Source organism: Coenobita brevimanus, chromosome 23 (genome assembly GCF_032717465.1).
Source record: "Coenobita brevimanus isolate Jiangsu-jjx chromosome 23, ASM3271746v2, whole genome shotgun sequence".
NCBI classification, from domain to species: Eukaryota; Metazoa; Arthropoda; class Malacostraca; order Decapoda; family Coenobitidae; genus Coenobita; species Coenobita brevimanus.
The window spans coordinates 7,918,229-7,937,725 of record NC_136976.1 but is presented as its reverse complement, the minus strand read 5'-3'; positions in this window follow the sequence as shown (position 1 = coordinate 7,937,725).

Here is a 19,497-nt window from a genome sequence, read left to right as displayed (position 1 = left end):
AGAGTGCGGCAGTGTCTTTCCTGATTTTTAACCGCAGCCATGAGGGTGTGGCACTGTCTTTCCTGACTCTCCACCACGGCCCCAACAGCGTGGCAGCGACTTTCCTAATTTATAACTGGGGCCTTGAGGGCGCAACCTTGGTCTCGAGGGCATAACAGCGACTTTCCTGACTCAAAATCGCGGTCTTGAGGGCACAGCAGTGACTCTCCAGACTCTTCATTGTGGCCTCGAGAGCGCGATATTGACATTTCTGTCTCTCCGCCGCGGCCTTGAGGTCGCGGCAGTAACTTTCTTGACTCTACCTCGACCTCAAGGGCGCGACAGTGACTTTTTTGACACTGCACTGCGGCCTCATGGGCGCGGCAGTGACTTTCTTGACTCTCCACTGCGGCCTCATGGGCGCGGCAGTGACTTTCAAGACTCTCTACTGCGACCTCATGGGCGCGGCAGTGACTTTCAAGACTCTCTACTGCGACCTCATGGGCGCGGCAGTTACTACTTTCCACTGCGGCCTCATGGGCGCGGCAGTGACTTTCTTGACTCTCCACTGCAGCCTCATGGGCGCGTCAGTGACACTCTGGACTCTCCACCGAGGCCTCATGGGCGCGGCAGTGACTTTCGTGACAGCACCGAGGACTCGAGGACGTTGCATCGGGATTCGTGGCCCGTGACCGTCCCCTGTAGGACCTGCAGGTGTGGGTCCTGGAAATGGAGGTGGTGGTGATGGAGGTGCTGGTGATGGAGGTGCTGGTCCATGTCCGACAGGTGGCTCTCCAAGGTGGGCACCTACTCCGACTCCCTCACCCGCTGCTGCAGGTCCTCGCTGGGATCAGAGGGATGAGGATTTCCTACCTCCTGATTCATTCCTGCCACCTGTCCTCTTCCCCCTCTTACAGCAGCTCCCGAGGCTCCTGAGGAAGTTCACGTCACCTCGCATTGGGGTAATTTATCTTCAAATTTATGTTTTTGATAGATTATGTTATTAAGTTAGACATTTTTTACTCGTATTATACGGAATAATATGAGGAGCAAGATATGGTTGTGGACGGTGGAAGGTGTGGGGAGTTGGAGGATGTTCTAATTAACAGAAAATCCCTTCCCCAACATGAGGCATCAAAAGTTCTATCGCCCCTCCCTGTGGTGAACCCGATGCAAATGGTGCTGATGACATTGATCTGTGGTCATATGAAGTCATCTTGTCGAGTGTCGCGGATTCACTAAACAGATTTCCACAGTCCAAGGAGAGAAAAGCAGGAGAGGCGACAGGACTTTTGATGCCGACTATATACATTTATTCCAAACTACACCGGTGCAATAATGATAAAAGTAATACACAAAAAATTAATTCGCCTCTGGTGCCTTAGTGCGTTCGTCCTAACTTTACGATGATCCTAACACCTTTTAGCACAGTTGACGGTCAGTATTCGTACTGATTTGGCTAGTAATCAAGGAGACTCGTTCCCACCATCACATTAAGGCTCGTCGAATTTCATGCAACCAAGTAGGGCCCCGAGACTTGGCTACCGAAGTTCAATATTGTTAAGGTCAAATGACCAGCCTACTTCCCCTAGTGGCATGATCGAAAAGCCTCCTGTCGTTTCGTGGGGATCGAACCCATGGAAATCCGTCACTCCGATCGGGGCTTCCAAACCACTAAACTACCTGGTGCCTTGGTAATAAAGGGGTGGTCCATATACAACGCTCCTCTTCCACCTCACCGGACGATTTCTCATGTGTAGCAGGGACGGTTCCTTCAGCGTTTGTGCATCATTTTCTTATTATCCTACTCCTCCCACTGCCACTCCCATGCCCACACCAGCAGACTTAGCCCATCCCCTCAACACACCAGATAGCATGAGGGGAGTTTCAAGTGGAGTGTTACGGACCATCCTTTATAACGATAAAAAAAAATGTGCAGGAAATAATACATAACGAGGATTAAATAAATGCTTGATGTAGAATTGCTTTGTTAATAATGGAAAAATAATGTATATTTAATTTACGGGCTGGGAATCAACCTGAAATGCGGGAGATCCTTCCTGAGTTCAGCCTCTCCACTACGATGGCTTATTTTTATATTTTGTTCCTGTTCATTCCAGACGATTCTTTTAATGTCAGAAAAGATATGTTGTAGAAATGAAATGCTAATTTTAGGAAAGACCCCCAGTACTGATGGGATTGATCAAGGAGGCTGTTACCTAACCTCGCCAGTCCGAAAATTATCTCGGCAAAAAAAAAGTCCGGGTAACGAGAATAAATTGAATAAAGACGTCTTGGTGTTGTAGTTCAATTGGCAGTATTACGGAAACCCCAGGGAATTTTTTAAAGTCAATCTGTTAACTTTTAGGCTCCTATGACCCACTTAGCTTAAAATCGTATGCCATAAACTGAATAAAATCGTCTGGTGTTAGCTGAGATTAAATGCTAGAATTGTTCCGGGCTTGAGGGGGTTTGTTTTTTTCCTAGTCGGTGTCCAGCTAACCATTTGGCTGCGATCAGTTTCTACAGGCTAAATTAGTGTCCGTCGTAAGCTGTGTGTGTGTGTGTGTGTGTGTGTGTGTGTGTGAGAGAGAGAGAGAGAGAGAGAGAGAGAGACGGACAAAATAACATTGTCTCAGTAAATGCTAGTAAAACCAAATATATACAGTTTACAAATAGATATTACCTGATTCCTGTATTACCTTCAGTGCTCTTAATATTCCTATCTCTAAAAGTACTGAAATTCTCGGTGTTTTACTTAACAATACCCTCAGCCGGACCTCTCATGTTAGATCACTTGCTGAAACCGCTTCAGGGAAACGTGGATATATATATAGATAGATAGATATAGATAGATAGATAGTTAGTTGGTAAGCACGTCAGTGCTACCACGCAACACTTCACGCAATCCGTGACCTTGATAAACATCGTGTTCCATAAACCTCGTCTGTTTTGGCCACACGCGTAATTTGTACGTCCTCATCTCCCGCCCACCACCAAGTCAGGGAATCTCTCAAGCTTAAAACCCTCTGGAGCTGGGTAATACGCCGTGTCAGTTATGCTGTCTGTGGCGCAGCTCTGTGCCAGGCGAGGACTATGTTAACTTTAGATCAGTTTTGCGGAATTCAGGTCACAGAGCGAATTTCGGAGCACAGAGAGCGTTTGGTGTGATGAAGTTGTTAGTTTGAAAGTTGCACCCTATTCCAAACTTTGGCGTTCTGCGAGACCGCAATAATGTTGCGGTCAGGAGCGGTAATTCGCTTCAAGATTACATTACGCAGGATCCCTAATTTGCCCTTTTCCCCTCGAACCTTCCGATTCTATTCCTGATTAAATTACTCAGCATCCCTGTTACACTCTTTTCCCCCTCACATCTCTGAATTCGAGCCTTCATTCCAATATCCCTTGTTAATTATGAAGTGCATATTTGTGTCGACTATTTGGCCTGTGAGATAGAGCCAACAATTTCGGGAGCTTAAACTATGAGTGGACAGATGCATGATCTATCTTTACTGGTAGCTGGGGACATCCACCTTCAATTCGCATAATGTCGAGCAACCTTTAAGTGACTTTTAGACTTATGATAAACCAACGGTTCTTTGTAGCCCATTCCCATTAAAAAAAATTGCTACGAGGATGGTAACAAGATATTCAGTTTACGCCTGGTGTTCTGGTGGTTTAAAGTGCTCCAACATTATATGGTCTTCAAGGATTCACATCCGAGGAAGTATAGCTCTCACATAATATCACCCAGGGACTGGTGGCTGGTCATTTTCGCCTCATGTGTCGGGTCTAAGCAATCAAGAAGGGGGGTCTACTTTCATGGGTAGGCAATGAAGGATTGAACGATGGTTGGATGGACAGATGATTGAACATTCTCTTGCTTCATTTGCATATCCCTTTCCACTCCCTCTACAACATTACCTCTTTGCCCCCTGAATCTCTTGCCTCATTTGCACATCTCCTTTTGTTTCCTTGCGGCAGCTGCCATCTTAGTCCATTCTCTTGATTAATCTTTACACCACTTTCAACTTTCTCCGTAGCTGTTCCTATCTGTCCCGTGTGACATTCCCTTGCTTCATTTGCATTTCCCTCTCTACCTACTCCTTAGGTATTTTCTTTGTTCTCTATGGCAGTCTTTCGCTATATCGACACATCCTTTTCTGCCTCCTTGTAGCAGGTGTTCCTCCTTTCTTTTCCCGTTTACCCATTAGGCCACCATAACCCTAGGATTACCCTCAAAGCGTCATTAAACCGTCCCTGGATGTTTCTTGATCCTAGGTTTGTATTCTCCATTGTTAAGGAGGCTCTTTTATTTATTAGTTTACTTTCGGATATGGCAGATCACTAATTCTCTTGCATGCTAGTTACAGTATTTTTCTGTTTAAATAATAAAAAAAACAAAAAAGTATTATGATGTAACGTGAATAATAAGTCACCAGAGAAGGGGCACAACATAAACTGTAAATAAAGTGTGGAAAACGAAAGGCTACTGAAAAGTGCGAAATAAATCACTAATGAAGGAGTGCAACATAAATGGGTACGGAAGTAGTGTAAAATATATCTGTTTGTGCTGCAGGAGTAACATCACATCGATTCTTCCGTGTATACGTATCTATCAATTAGTCAATCAATCAATCAATCTGTGTATCTATGTATCTGTCAGTCTATCTATCTGTCTATCTGTCTGTCTGTCTATGTGTCTGTCTGTCTGTCTGTCTATCTTTATATAGCTAGATGCCTCAGTCCCAGAGGGGATGGCCATGAACAGTCTCTCTACGTCGCCCTGTCTTTCGCCACCAGGCTGGTCTCTCCCCATCCCACACCACTCGTATTCAGATACCTATCCATTGCATCCTTCCACCTCTTCCTCGGTCTCCCTTTCCTTCACTGCCCACCTTCCCACTTCATCCCTAGTGTCTCTCTTCTTCTGTCCTCCCGTCCTTTCATTTCATCCACGGTTATTCTCTCCCTCTGTGTCTTTCCACTTCATCCTCGGTCTTCCTCCCCTCTTCTGTCTCCCCCACCTCATCCTCGTCTCCCTCTTCCCCTCTGTCCTTCCACTACGTTCGCATATACTCTGTTAGTTTCCCACTCTGCATGCGCTCCACAAGGCCACTCTCACTGTGTGAATTTTTGATTGAATGGTTTATATATACTGTATATACAATTTGCTGAGGCGTCAGATCAATGACACATGCACGAGTAAAACCAACCACAGTTATCTCTTTCACTTAACCTTAAAAGCTTAGGTATGGTTGTATAAATTTGTTTTCCGTACTACTGGGCAAATGTTTTGAGCTTACGAGAAATGTCATACAGTGGAGGAGATAATGGAGCCTGTATGTTATTCCTCTAGGTCGAAAATCTACTCTTAAGCTCAACAAAGCTCCCATAATAATAATAATAATAATAATAATAATAATAGTAACACCTCATCTCCTTAAAGTTGTAAACTGCTTCACTGCAAGGGCATCCATTTATTATTTTCGCCATCATCAGGTGAATTAAGATGCAAAAAATTTCTCGAAGTATCGATGTTTAGTATAATGTTCGTTGACAGTGGCACCTTCCCTACCAGGTGACTGTCTGAAGTGTATTAGACTCGTCTGTCCTAAGCTGAATAAAAGCGTCTGGAAGTAGTAAGAATAAAATACAAAATACATTACCCGCGGGAAGTGGTAAGTCTTTCTTTGTACCATAAAGATCACAGTCGGGGATCTCCCGTCCTGTCGAACAGCAGTCCTGCACTCAACCACATACCACCACATTCTCCAGTTATTGCGTTCTATGTAGTACTGTATGCGGCTTTACTCTGACAAAACGTTTTTCAAGTAGTTGAGACCATATTATTGGACTATTAACACATTTTGGTCGCTGTCTTCTCTTTCTCTCTTTCTTCTTCTCTTTTTAACTCTCTTTTCTGTCGGCGCCCACACGTACCTTCTTTCCTATATTATCCGCCATTATCTCCCCTCACAAGTTTATGGCCTGTCCAATACATTTCTCCCCTTTATCTTCTCGCATTCCTTTCACCTTTTTAGATTTCTCCCCAAATTTTCTCTCTCTTTCTGTTGGTCTTACGCAGCACCTCTATTTTACCTCACACAAGCTTATCGTCGACTTTCCCCTTACCACTACTAACCCTCAGGCTCCTGTGATCCAGTCTCAGCTTAATAAAATCGTTTTGAGTTAGCTGAAATACAACACTAGACTTGTTCCATCCTTGAGAAGCTTATTTGTGACAGTATTAACATTCTTAGTCTCCAGTGACTGATCCAGCCAAATAAAATCGTCTGTGTTATAATTGGAAGAGAACACTGGAGTTCCACCAACCATTATTGGTTTATTCTTGCTACTTGCCCATGATTTTGCTTAGCTCTGGAGAGATTAATCCTTACAGAGCACCACCACTATTGCACTTTTCACAAGAGGCTGAAGACGGACACCTTCAATTGCTGGCATCAATAAAACCAGGGGGTTCCACTGCCTAGTAATATAATCTCCCTTCCTATCCCCCGAAAGGTGGACGTGGGGCAATTTCAACCTGCAGACCGCTGGTTTCGCGTCCAGATGATCCTGAGGCCACAACAACAACAATAACAGCAACAACAATAACAATAACAGCAACAAAGAGTACTCCAAGTGCAGTAGCCGCACCCATCAGTTGGTTCAAGGCCCGCACATAAAACTTTGCCCTGTGACCTTGACCTTCGACTGATTGCACTCAGACTGAAATTATTCATTTATGCCTCACCCTTAACCTCTGCACCAGGCTTGGTCCAAATCAGTTCAAAACAGAGTTGACCTTGCTCCGTAACCTTGATATTTGACATTTCCTTGTGACCATAACTTTCGACATATCAAACACGAATTCCTTTATCCTTGCCTGATCCTGAAAACTTCCTCAACGTTGATCTAAATATGACAGATTTAAGTTGACCTTGCCATATGGCCTCGACATTTGACCTAATGTTTTAAAAAACACTAAGTCAGCCTCTTGGCCGATTCTCAACCCGTCAACCAGCTCTGGTAGAAAAATCAAAACTCCTCCAGTATGTTCACACACACACACACACACACACACACACACACACACACACACACACACACACACACACACACACACACACACACACACACACACACACACACACACACACACACACACCGCTCGCTGGTGCAGTGGTAACGCTGTCGCTTCCCATCTGGTAGACGGGAGTTCGCGCCTCGCTCAGGTTGCGAAAAGTTTCACTGACGATGTGGGTGGTTACTGTCCCCCTTGAGCAAGGGGACGGGTGTGTGCATGTGTGAAGGTCACAGCCTTGCCCTTAGATCGGACTATATGAGCTCTCAGCTCCCTTCCGGGAGGGTAAAAGCTGACGATCACGACCATCACGTGATCCTGACCGACCCGGTAAATTACACACACTCGCACGCGTGCCGTGTCCTGACGTTAAGCCCGTTTTAGTTTCTTGACTGCTTGTTTAACAACCGCAATCTCTCACAATCTTATCACTGCCTTTCCTTCAGCGTCTGCTTGGTCGTCCAGTGGCGAAAACAACCTTGTGGGGGTAACAGCTTTATATAGGCTTGATCTCCAAGAGGTGACTGGAGAGTTTTCGACCATGTAATTCCATCCAGCAAGTAGAATGGCTGTCTTCCCTTAAGTGAGCTGGAGTACGGTAGCCTAGCCTCGGGCCCCTACACTTCTTAGGAGTGTTATCGAACTGACGGTTACTTTTTCCGTGGCAGTATTAGCGTTCTGAATCAGATGACTGTTTTATTGGTTTATTCTTGCAATCTCCAGACTTCTTGAACTGGAGGGGTTAGATAATTATAGCTTTCAGTGACCCTTTCATTATATCTGAATGAAATGTGTATCACTGGTATATATATCTCCTGAAGATTTCATTCAGCGAGTTTTCCCACAAACCTCTTGAATTAAGTGAGATTCAGCACTGGAGAGACTTTTCACACTGGATGCATTTAATACAGCCTTCATTTTCATCCTAGAGTCAGATGACGGATTTTATTAGTTATTCTCGGTATCTCGAGACGATTTTATTGTGCTTTAGCGAGATATTTCTTACAGTGTCTCAGTCACCACTGCCACCACCATCAGGACCGTTTCCTTATTTTACCTTTCAGAGACTTACTACAATGCCACAGCTTATGCTTCACTATCTTCGATCACCTTCGACCACAGTTTATGCTATACTCTGTCCACTATAAGTAGATCTCTGCATTTTAAACGCTGAACACTAACAAAATATTGTCACTAGAATAACGTGCCTAAGTGTTGTCTTACTTTCGCACTGAACTACGGGAAATAAGCTACGAAAGGACAAAAAACTCCAAGTTAAGGAGGATAACGTATAATCTCTGCCTTTCTGTCCGCATTTAAGTAGAATGCTGGATCACCGTTTGAAAGCGAGGTCGATCCTAGACTGAGGATGGGTCCAGTTCGAATCTGATGAATTCAGACAAATCAACACGTGGCCCATTTAGGGCCTAACTTCAAGGGATGGTTGATGCTTACTTCTCACATAATGCAACTCAGGGAATATCGGTTGGTCATTATTGTCTTCAGTATCTGGATTCAAATGGCCTGGCCCCAAGTTCTTATGCTGGTTCTAGAGGAAAAAGGCTTTGTCATAGTAACAGTATTAACAGATCTTCCACAACACCCACTGACATGTCATTACAACACCCAACAATTACTCCCACCAGCTCTGAATGAGATCCACAGCGTATATTAAGTATGAAGCGTGGGAATTCGTGCCCACTTCGTGACCTGTGAAGGTGTGTGCGCCATTTGTTGCGTGTAGAACGACTACTGAGCCTCGGAAAAGGAATGCGTTGAGTCAGATACACATGGTGGCCGTAATAGCTCTCCCCTTGAAACTGGCGTGACAATATCTTGGTGCTGGAGGAACCGCTCAGTGGACTAGTGTGGGAATGGTTGTGGCAGTGGGAGTAATGATGCAAGGTAGATTCTGATAATACTGACTGAGCCGTTCCCACAACACAAGAGATATTGCCTGGGGGGAAGTGGAAGTGAAGAGTTATACATGGCAGCCCTGTATATCAAATGCAAATGTTTCCTTTTGTTTCTCACTGTTAGGACTCACCTTTTTTCAAGCTTCAGAACTTATTCACCCCACTATGATGACGTAGCATTTAGTTTTTCTTGCAATCACCGGACAATTTTTATTCACCTTTGGAAGATTCTGAGGTAGTTTAGAGGTTAATGAAAACTCTTCCTAACCCCTCTCGTTCGAAAAGTCTCTTGAAAGCTGATTAAAATTATCTGGAGATAGCAAAGACTTCCTTCACTTTGTTGGCGTACAATACAGTTTATTTTTTCTTGGTATCTGTGGATTATTTTTCAGCTTAGGAAAGAACTCTAGTACTGTGGAGATTAATTAGGGCTATTTCTAATGCCTGTAATTCGTCTCTACAGAGCTAAATGAATATGTGGATTGCAAAAATGAAAAGAAAATGAATGTTTTCTGCTTGGCGATGTTAACATCCTCATCATTTCACTACATCAAGTAAAATATTTCGCAAACTCAGCCCTTTCTCTTATTGTCATTTTCCACGTCAAATTTATCTCCTCTTAAAATTTTTATCATCCATTATATATATCCTGTTGACTGCCCAATTTCCTCCACAATAGCTGAGGCCCTGGACCCTTATGCACAAAACTTTTAACTGCAAACAAATGCTTGTTAATACTGAAAAATAGTTACTAAGCACTGGCAGTACGTACACAAAACTTTTTAAGGGTCTTAACAGTTCTGCTAAGCTAGCAGAAGACGGGAGCTCTTGTTTTCTCCTAACAGACGTTTCCTAGTTGCTGCCATGGCGAATCAACACCACCAACAACAGCAGCGACAGTGTGTTTATTGAGAAAGAAGAGACAGTTAATGGATATAGCGACCAAGAACTAGTAAAGCGATACCAACTGGATCGTGCTAGGATTACAAAGTAGATTAAAGTATTGAACTGAAAGGAATATGCCTCTGATACCCGAGCTGAAAGTGGCAATAACAATGCGTTACTTAGCCACTGGGAGAATGCAGCTGTGTGACTGTGATGATTTTGGCACAACCTCACCTACTACCAGGTGTACTATAACTGATACATTAGATGCGCTGATTGAACCAACCATTTTACGTTAGAGTGAATGAATTACGTTAGGGACATATGAGACGAAAATAACATCACCATAAAGGCGCATCGGTGACGGAAATGCAATACGGGAGAACCTCCCCTCGCCCCTTTCTAATTTAGGGAGATTTCATAGGGCACATTGGAATGAACGATAGCGTAAATGCAACGAACAAAAATTAAACCCTTGGATCCAGATTATGAAGTAGATGTGAGATGATTTTGTAGGGTGACGACTGATTAGGTTAAGTTAGATTGGATTAGGTTAGGTTAGGTTTGGTTTGGTTTGGTTAGGTTAGGTTGGACTGGATTTGATTAGGTTAGAATAGGTTAGTATAAGATAGGACGGGTTAGACTGGGTTAGGTTTTTAGTAGGATGGGTTGGAAGTGGTTAGGTTAAGTAAGGTTTCAGTGCGGTATAGTGGTACGGGGTCATATACTGTAGCTGGTGAAGGCAGCATCACCGAAGTGGGTTTGTGAGAGTATGGATCAGGTCGTAACTGTTATCACATCATTGTCACAGGCATTGCCTTTACACCAGCGCCTTCTTAACAATGTCTGGTTCAGTCGTTTAGCTCCTTTATCTTATTTGCTCTTCTTGTCCAGAATATGGTCAAAGTTTGCCCCTTTTGTTCTATACTTTTAGCACAAAACAGAAAATTACCAATTATCTTGCCCCTGTTCTCTCTAAATGGTTTTTGTAATTCTGATTTCTTGTACCATGGGTTTATTTACGTCTCACAGCTCGTTTGTGGTGTCTTCACACATACCTGTCCTTGCTTGATAAGTACTTACTTCCCAGGTGCATAGATTCCACTTTTATGAAGGTTTATCGTTACACTGCAATTAGAAATTAATGATAATAATAATAATAATGTCAATAATTTTCTTGCAGTTATTCAGCCACAAGGCCATATTATATGCTGAGCTCATCCTGACTTATCTTTGTTTAACTGTACATAACAAAACGCTGTTCGTCTATTAACAGTTTCCAGTTAAGCATTTGTGTATATATTTTTACCATTATCTGTCAACGTTAGCAGAAAAGATTGGTGTATACTGCCCAGATGTTCATGTTTTATCATCGCTCTCAAGTTCCCACCATTATACCTTTCCATCCGGTGACACATAATTTAATTTCTTGTTAGTATTTATATACGACTTTATTCAACTTGAGAACTTTCGTACTGAAGCGGTAACTGAAGGTAATATCTACCCGCTCAAGGTCTTAGTTTCTCATAAGTTTAATATAGTCGTCTGGAGATGGCAAGAATATAACAAAAGATTTACTGCTACAGAGCTACAGTCTCTTTTCCTTCCTCGTCTCTCTTCTCAAACCCTCTTCCTCGTCCTGGCTCTCCCCTCCATCTTCTGCTCTTTACGTGTTTCTCATGTTCCTTTTCTTCTCCTTGTACACCTGGCCCTCTTCCTGTACCCTCCCTCTCCCTCCTGCCTTTCCCTCCTCCCCCTGTACCTTCCCTCCTCCTCTTGCTCCTACCCTTCTCCACCTGCTCTATCCCTTCTTCTCTATTCCTAGCCTCTTGTCTTTCTGCACTTTCTCTCATGCTTTTCCTACTGCTGATATCCCCCTCTTCTTCCTGCTTCTATCCCCTTTCCCTCGTCCTCCTCCTACTTTTATCCCGCTTCCCTTTGCCTCCAGCTCCTGCTCCTATCCCTCTTCCCTCCTCCTCTCCTGCTTCTATCCCCCTTCCCTCCTCCTCTCCTGGTTTTATCCCCCTTCCCCCCTCTTCCTGCTTCTGCTTCTATCCCCCTTCCCCTCCTCCTCCTGGTCCTGCTCCTATCCCCCTTCCCTCCTCTTCCTCCTGCTCCTGCTCCTACCCCGCTTCCCTCTTGCTCTTCCTAATCCTTCCACTCCTATCCCCCCTTCCCCTCCTCCTCCTGCTCCTACCCCACTTCCCTGCTCCTCCTCCTGCTCCTATCCCTCTTCCCTCCTCCTGGTCCTGCTCCTGCTCCTATCCCCCTTCCCTTCTCCGCCCCCTGCTCCTATTAACCGTCCCTCCTCCTCCTCCTCCTATCGCCCTTCCCTCTTCCTGCTCCTGCTTCTATCCTCCTCCTCCTATCTCCCTTCCATTCACTCCCTCCTATCCTTTTCCCTCTTCCTTTCTCCTACTCCACCTGCTCCTAACCCCCTTCCATTCTCCCCCTTCTGCTCCTGTTCCTGTCCCCCTTCCATTCTTCCCCTCCTGCTCCTGTTCCTGTCCCCCTTCCATTCTCCCCCTCCTGCTCCTGTTCCTGTCCCCCTTCCATTCTTCCCCTCCTGCTCCTGTTCCTGTCCCCCTTCCATTCTCCCCCTCCTGCTCCTGCTCTTATCCCCCTTCCCTCTTCCTCCTCCTCTTCCTCTTTTTGCCAGCTGCCGTGGACTTCGGATGTGCTCCACAGCGCTCTTCACCACTCAGTGATGTAACAACCAAGTTGTGTGCATATCGGTGTGAAAGTGAACAGATCTGTGTATAAGAGTCTTAGACATATTTCCCCCGTGTTAAGTATTAAAATATCTTGCAAGCAAAATTTTTTGAGCGTGGTAAAGGTGTACATCATTCTCCCGTCCAGCTGTTTTGATTGTTTTCCCGCTTTTTTTTTTTAATCGTTTTCCCGCCTTTTATTTAGATATTCTCAGTCATTTTATAGTGTATTTTTCCCAGAGCTCAAGGTAAGTTGAAACAATATCATAGCAAGTATACAGATTATATTTTCTTACTAGTAAAGGGTGTTTGTATATTGAAAGTGTGTTCACCAAATACTGCTTTCTTTTGTTTTGACTGTGTTTTCCCACCATCAGCTGTTTACGTGTGGCGCCGTAAGGTCTAAGTACTGTATTATTGGTTGCTTGTTGTTTTGGTGGAAGTGACTAGCAGTGTCTCTTGGATAGAGATAAAAATGTGTGTTAACTGTGTCTGTGTAGTTTCACCAGTAAAATAGTTTATACACTGTATAAACAACTGTTTACTGAGTGAAACTAGGTTCTATTTTGATTTTCCTGCCATTCTATTATTATTATTTTCAGTTTTTATGGAGTATTTGTACATTTCATGGTAAGTTAGATAATATCATAGCAAGTAGATTTTCTATTCATTTTTCACTGGTAAAGGAAGTTAGTATATAGGAAGTGTCTCTCCCTAATAATTCAGTATTTCATATAGTGTAAATTATACATTTGTAATATCATCCCTTATCCAGTTGTACTTTTTTTATTTCTTTTTGTGGTACTTTGGAAATATTGCCTCTTACAATGAAGTCCATGTTGAAGACCTGCCAGGAGTGTAGTGGTCGTTTTGCTCCTCAGTATTTTTCGTATTACTTTTCGTTACCTGTGTGCTAACTATGCTTCGTGAGGAGAGTTCTAGAAGGAGGCTTAGCTGAGTCGCGAAGAAATTACAGGGAATTCAAGGCAGAGTTTGAGACACTGGCAGAGTTCGTAGCAGCAAACGTAGGAGTTCGTGACAAAACTCAAGAAGTAAAACGCCTGCAAACCGAATGACCTAAAATTGAGTAAGAAGTGCACCGAGGCGGTTAAAATTACAAACAAGTTTGTGGGTATCATTGGAAGAAATTTCGATATTGCATGGGAAAAAGTCATACTTTGCCCTGTACAACTCGCTAGTGTGCCCCCAGCTCGAGTGTTGTGTGCAGTTCTGGTCGCGGTACTACAGAAATAACGTAGAAAAATTAGAGAAAATACAGCGAGGAATCGCACAAATGATATGACTGAGAAACAAACCATATGAGGAATGCCCTGAAGAACTTTGATTATTTAGCCTAACGAAATGCAGGTCAAGATTTGACCTTACTGAAGTTTCAAAATAATGAAAAAATATGACAACTTGGACATGAATAAATATATTGAAATAGACTGAAGTCAAACCAGGAGTAATGGCTGCGGAATTATGGGAACGCGTTTCCAGTCCCAAGAAGCAAAATACTAATTCAACAGAACCGTAAAAATCTGGAACAGATTACCCTCAGATACCATGAACAGTATATCAGTTAAGACATTTAATAATAAAACAGACAAGTACCTGCAAGTACCTGCACGAGAATCCTCAGTTGACTCGGTTTCTATCTGAATAACATACTTTTACCAGATACGCATAAGTTCATTCCCCTCCTGTCTACAAGACACCCCATAAAATTAACATACCCGTACATAGCGTCGTGTTACGTCACTGCATATTTATCACTTTATTAAATGCAAATAAAGTAGTATAAGCACAGACTAGGATCTGCACAGATAGCCTTGAGTTATCGGTCACCACACTTACTTTCAGTGATGGACTGTGGATCACTGAGGGTCCCTGTTAGTAAAGTGACCACCATCGGGATTTTTTTAATGTATGAGGAGTCACTGCATCAGGATGAAACTTATGTACTTGTCTTTCATGGGAAAGTTCCTTGTCTCAGTGGAGTGAATGGAGCTTGTGCCTGGTTGACTGCTGCCTACCTTAAAAGCACCAGGCAAGGCTGCTGGACTACCCCTGAACATCCACACTGCATTTTCCACACTGTGTTTACAGACGTCCCGTTAACTCACCGTACCCGTACATAATGTCATGCCTTAATTCTTTATTTACTTGATTATTCATTTTACTGTACTACATTCTCTTTCAGGTTATTCAAACTGGTAGCCAATAGATAAAGTATTATAGAATGGAACTTTTCATTTTCAATCTTTCCTATGAAATTTCCATGTCAGTTTTTCCATGCTGCATGGTGGTCCTTCTCATTTTTTCCTTCCAGTTTTAAATGGAGGGTTTGGAAGAGGGGGAAGCCTCCTTACTTTACTATCCTTATCCTTCAGCATGTAGAATTATATCTTGTAGTCATAGTCTAGTCTGTAACAAGCAGCCTCGAAAGGACCATAAGGTCTCTTGCTGTTTGCTTTATTTTGTGTTCCTTTGTATTCCTCCTCTTCCTCCTCCTACCTCCTTCTCTTATCCTCCTCCTCCTCCTCCCTGTTCCTCTTCCTCCTACTTCTACTTCCTTCCCTCCTCCCCCTGCTTCCACTTCCTTCCCTTCTGCTCCTCCTCCCCTGCTCTTTCACGCCTACTCCACCTCCTTCCTTCCTGCTCCTACCCACGTCCTCATTATACTCCCACCCTCCTGTTCCTCCTCCTGCTCCTTCCCTCCTACTCTTTCTGTTTCTATCCTCCTCCTCCTCGACCTCCTCTTCCTCCTCCATCCCTCCTGCTCCTACCCTCCTACTCCTCCTACCCCCCCACCTCCACTTGCACCTTTCCTCACCACAGCACTTCATAATCCCTCATAATTGCATACTCTTACCGTCTGCATAGATCACACTTAGCTTTTCTCTCTTCCTCTTATTCCCCAACCCGTCGTCATCTTCCCCAGTCATATCTTCCACTTCCAGCATCCTCTTCTTCCCCGTCTTCTCCTACCTATCGTCATCTTTCCCATCATATTTCCCCCCTTCCCCAGCTTCCTGTTCCTCGTTTTCCCCAGCCCATCGTCGTCCTCCCTCTTCACCTTCTCTTTTGGTCCTTTCCTGTCTTCCCCAACTCATCCAATGCACATCCTTCCCCTTCATTTTCCATCCCTATCTCTTCCTCCTAGTTCCGTCTTCCCCCAACCCATCGTCGCCTTTTCCCATCACTTTCTCTCCAGTGGCTCCTTACGCCTCAGTGCTGACATTATCACGAGAACGTGAGGGAAATTCAAGTCCCCGAACCATTCCGTTAGACAGGCCACCCCTATCGTCGATATGGCTCCACCTCGCCCAGTCTTAGGATTTACCCAGATGTGGAACGTTCAGAGGTCTCCAGCGGCTGTAAGCTTAACTTTTATTGCCTTTGTGTGTAGAGTATATTTTCACATAAATAGCTCCCAAGCACTTAATGCGACTGGAGTGATTATAGTTGATAAAATACAAGAAAATCAGTGGTAGGTGGGGACGTGCACCATCCACTCACTCAATGTAGTGCCGCTTTGGGTGTCTTTCCCTTCATCTCTTCCTTCTTTCCCCTTCTTTTTTTCCTTCATTCTTTCCTCTTCCTTCTGACTAAGGGTGACTATACACTCTCTTCTGTCTTTCTTTCCTTCATTCATTCCTCTTCCTTCTGCCTATGGGTGACTTTAGGACTAAGTGGCATAGGAGAATTTGCAGCACGTATTTCTTAGCAATTTATTTAGCATATTTCACATTAACATTCTCTTCTATGATTTTTATATCGTGTTAATATGAACTTTTTTTCATCAACGACATTCAAAAGGATAATGAAGTGAGATGTTCAGAACACATCGCTTCGTCAATAGTGTCTAAAATTTCCAAAGCTTTGCCAGTTATAGTGACTGTCCAACCCTTTCTTTCCGATTTATTTTCTCTAGTATATCTTGATATTCTGTCTTGTGGTGTTTACATATACGAGTATATTTAAGTTTGGCGTATTTTTTTAAAAATAACGCAAGAGAAATTAAAACGCCATATGTAGTAATACACTGATAAGAAAAGGGTGCTACGGAGCCTCTGTAACCATCCAGAATACGGGCCTCAGAATAGGACACTTGGCCGGCCCGGGTATTGATCTCAATACCTCCACACCTCAGGCCAGGGAGCACTTGGCCCCGTCAGGTTTATTGGTTCAGGTTCCCGAGGTCACACGCCAGGGTGAAGGAGGATGGTGGTGGTGGGTGGGTTCAAGGGGGTAGAGAAGGAATTGTGTGGTAGTCAGGAAGAGGCGTGAGATAAATCCACTCTCGGCAGTGGTTAGAGGCCGTCATAGAGCCAGGAACAAGAATTACTCAATGAGACTGAAGAGAACAAAATAAAATCTGTGTCTATCTGTCTGCCTATCTATATCTATTAATCTAGAGATCAGTTGTTTATTTAGTACTCCATCATGAACGTAGAAATCCGGGTTTAGGTAAGGATATATATTCCAGACATTTAGCATGACAGTGACCGGTCACCTTCTGTGAGTGGCATCATGTTAGCAACAAACCCAACCATCCTCGGATATAAACCTTTCCTCAGGCCCATCTAGCTGATGCCTCTTAATCTACTAGACCACCACATGTCCACTGGGTAATGTGGTTACCTCTCAACGATGTAGAGCTTTTCCTATGAACGAGAAACCATTTGATTTGCCACTTAGTGAAGAACTCTTTAAAGAATGAAAACTACATTGAATATATGAGTAAGCCTCAGTGAATATTAAGAACGTAATTAACACACGTCGATACAGGTGAACTACTGCATATTGGTAAGCTTCAGAAGGGTCATTACATCATAGATTATTCAAATCACATTATCCTAAGAACGCTTATTTGATACAGGTGCATATTTGCCTATGTACATTCCAGAAAATTACTTTATGAATATGTGTAATTCCAGAGTGCTATTGTACAGACTGGGACAAAAAATCGCCTAGTATTCCACTGCGTCAACTGCACATTTAGGACATATCTGGCACTTTGCACCATGAAGGCACCATTTCAAAGGACATCATCTATGGGGAAAGAAACACACCAGACCTTACTCATCTGAGCAGTATTACCCAGCAAAGAAAATGCAACGCAAAATGAATGAAATTTTTGGAGAAATTTTGCCCCCGACTGTACATGTTAATTAACCCCGATAGCATGTATTAATAACATAACTCTGTCAGCTGTTTGCTCGAATAACATGAATATTTCATCATATTAGATGGGGTCTATATATATATATATATATATATATATATATATATATATATATATATATATATATATATATATATTCCATTACTGGAGCCTCTGTTCCAGATAATAAAGTGCCAGTTGCAGTTTGTTGAATGTCTAGATATATGCATAGTTTGCACACACACACACACACACACACACACACACACACACACACACACACACACGCACGCACGCACGCACGCACGCACGCACGCACGCACGCGCGCGCGCGCGCTCTTCCAGTGCCTGTGTGTGCATGGGTACCGTGTGTGCGTCCGTCTTTTCCTCCACTTTAAGCCAGATGATTTTCTTTGGGTAACAGTGAATCACAGGAGACTGAAAGTAAAAACTGTCCATATTAACTCCGTCAGTGTTGCCACTTCTTTAATATTTTATCCCAGCTAACGTCTAAATATTTTATTTTGCGAAGAGTGAGTTACAGGAGCCGGAAAGTGTTATTTGTTTACGTTTGCATGTGGCTCGTCGATATTCTCTTTAGATATTATTTATACAAACTCCATCAGTATCATCAGCATGTAAATAATGCAAGTGAGAATACTAAGGTGCAGGGTCCAAAATACTTTACTAAAAAAAAAAGTTTCCTAGAGCTTACGGTAATTCAGCCCTTCGTATAAAAAAAAGAAAAGATCGTAGCAGTACTAATACACGGTATAAAGTTTGACTAGTCAGATATTCCCGTGTCATACCCTATGTATAGGCCTGAGAGTCAGCTGCCTAAGCCACAGTAGTCCTTTTGTATGCCACACGCCTTCACGTGTCATCACTTCGGCACTAAGACCCACCGTTCATATTGATTATATGCCTGTGTTGCATCATTCAGAGCTACTTCAATGGTATTTTCTTCGTGTCTTCAAGACATATTGGTGGGTTTTGTGGAGTTCAGTATGGTCCGTTTTTAGCGAAATTTAGTTCATCAGGCTGTACCGTGCAGCAGCGAGATAAAAAATGCATTTACTGCAACAGCTTATTTTTCCTGGCGCTTGACACCATTTCTATCACTTCTTGATGGTAGCAAAAGTAACATACGTATCTCCACTGAAGAAGGTAACGTCGTCACTAACAAAGGTCTTACCTTGGCTGAAAGGGAACATTTTCTGGCAATAAGAAGAATAAAACATAAGATCATCTTGAAAGTAATGAAGGAATTTAAAGCGTTCCGTTCCGGCGTATCCTCCTTTTAGCGCCATACTTTACTTGGTGGAATCCCGGCATCTCATTACGAGTAAGAGGCTTGGCAGTGTAAATGTGAAGTCTTAGACGTGCCCAATTAAAGAGTGCAACATAATTCGTGTGAGGTGTATGATCCTCTTACAGTCAGTGTAATGGGATTAATTCTTACATGAAGCTGATGTCAAAGAACGACTAAGGACACACTATTTTTGCGGTGCTCTCGACGACAGTGTTACGATGATGGATAAGGTGTTTTACGTTATTGTAATGATACAGGCGCGTTTCTGGAGCTCAGCCAGTGAAGGACTGTCATGAAAGAACGGTCATGGATAATTCAATATTATTATTATTATTATTATTATTATTAGTAGTAGTAGTAGTAGTAGTAGTAGTAGTAGTAGCAGTAATGGATAAAATTTTATATAATAGCCCACTGCGTCTACTAAATACTTGATG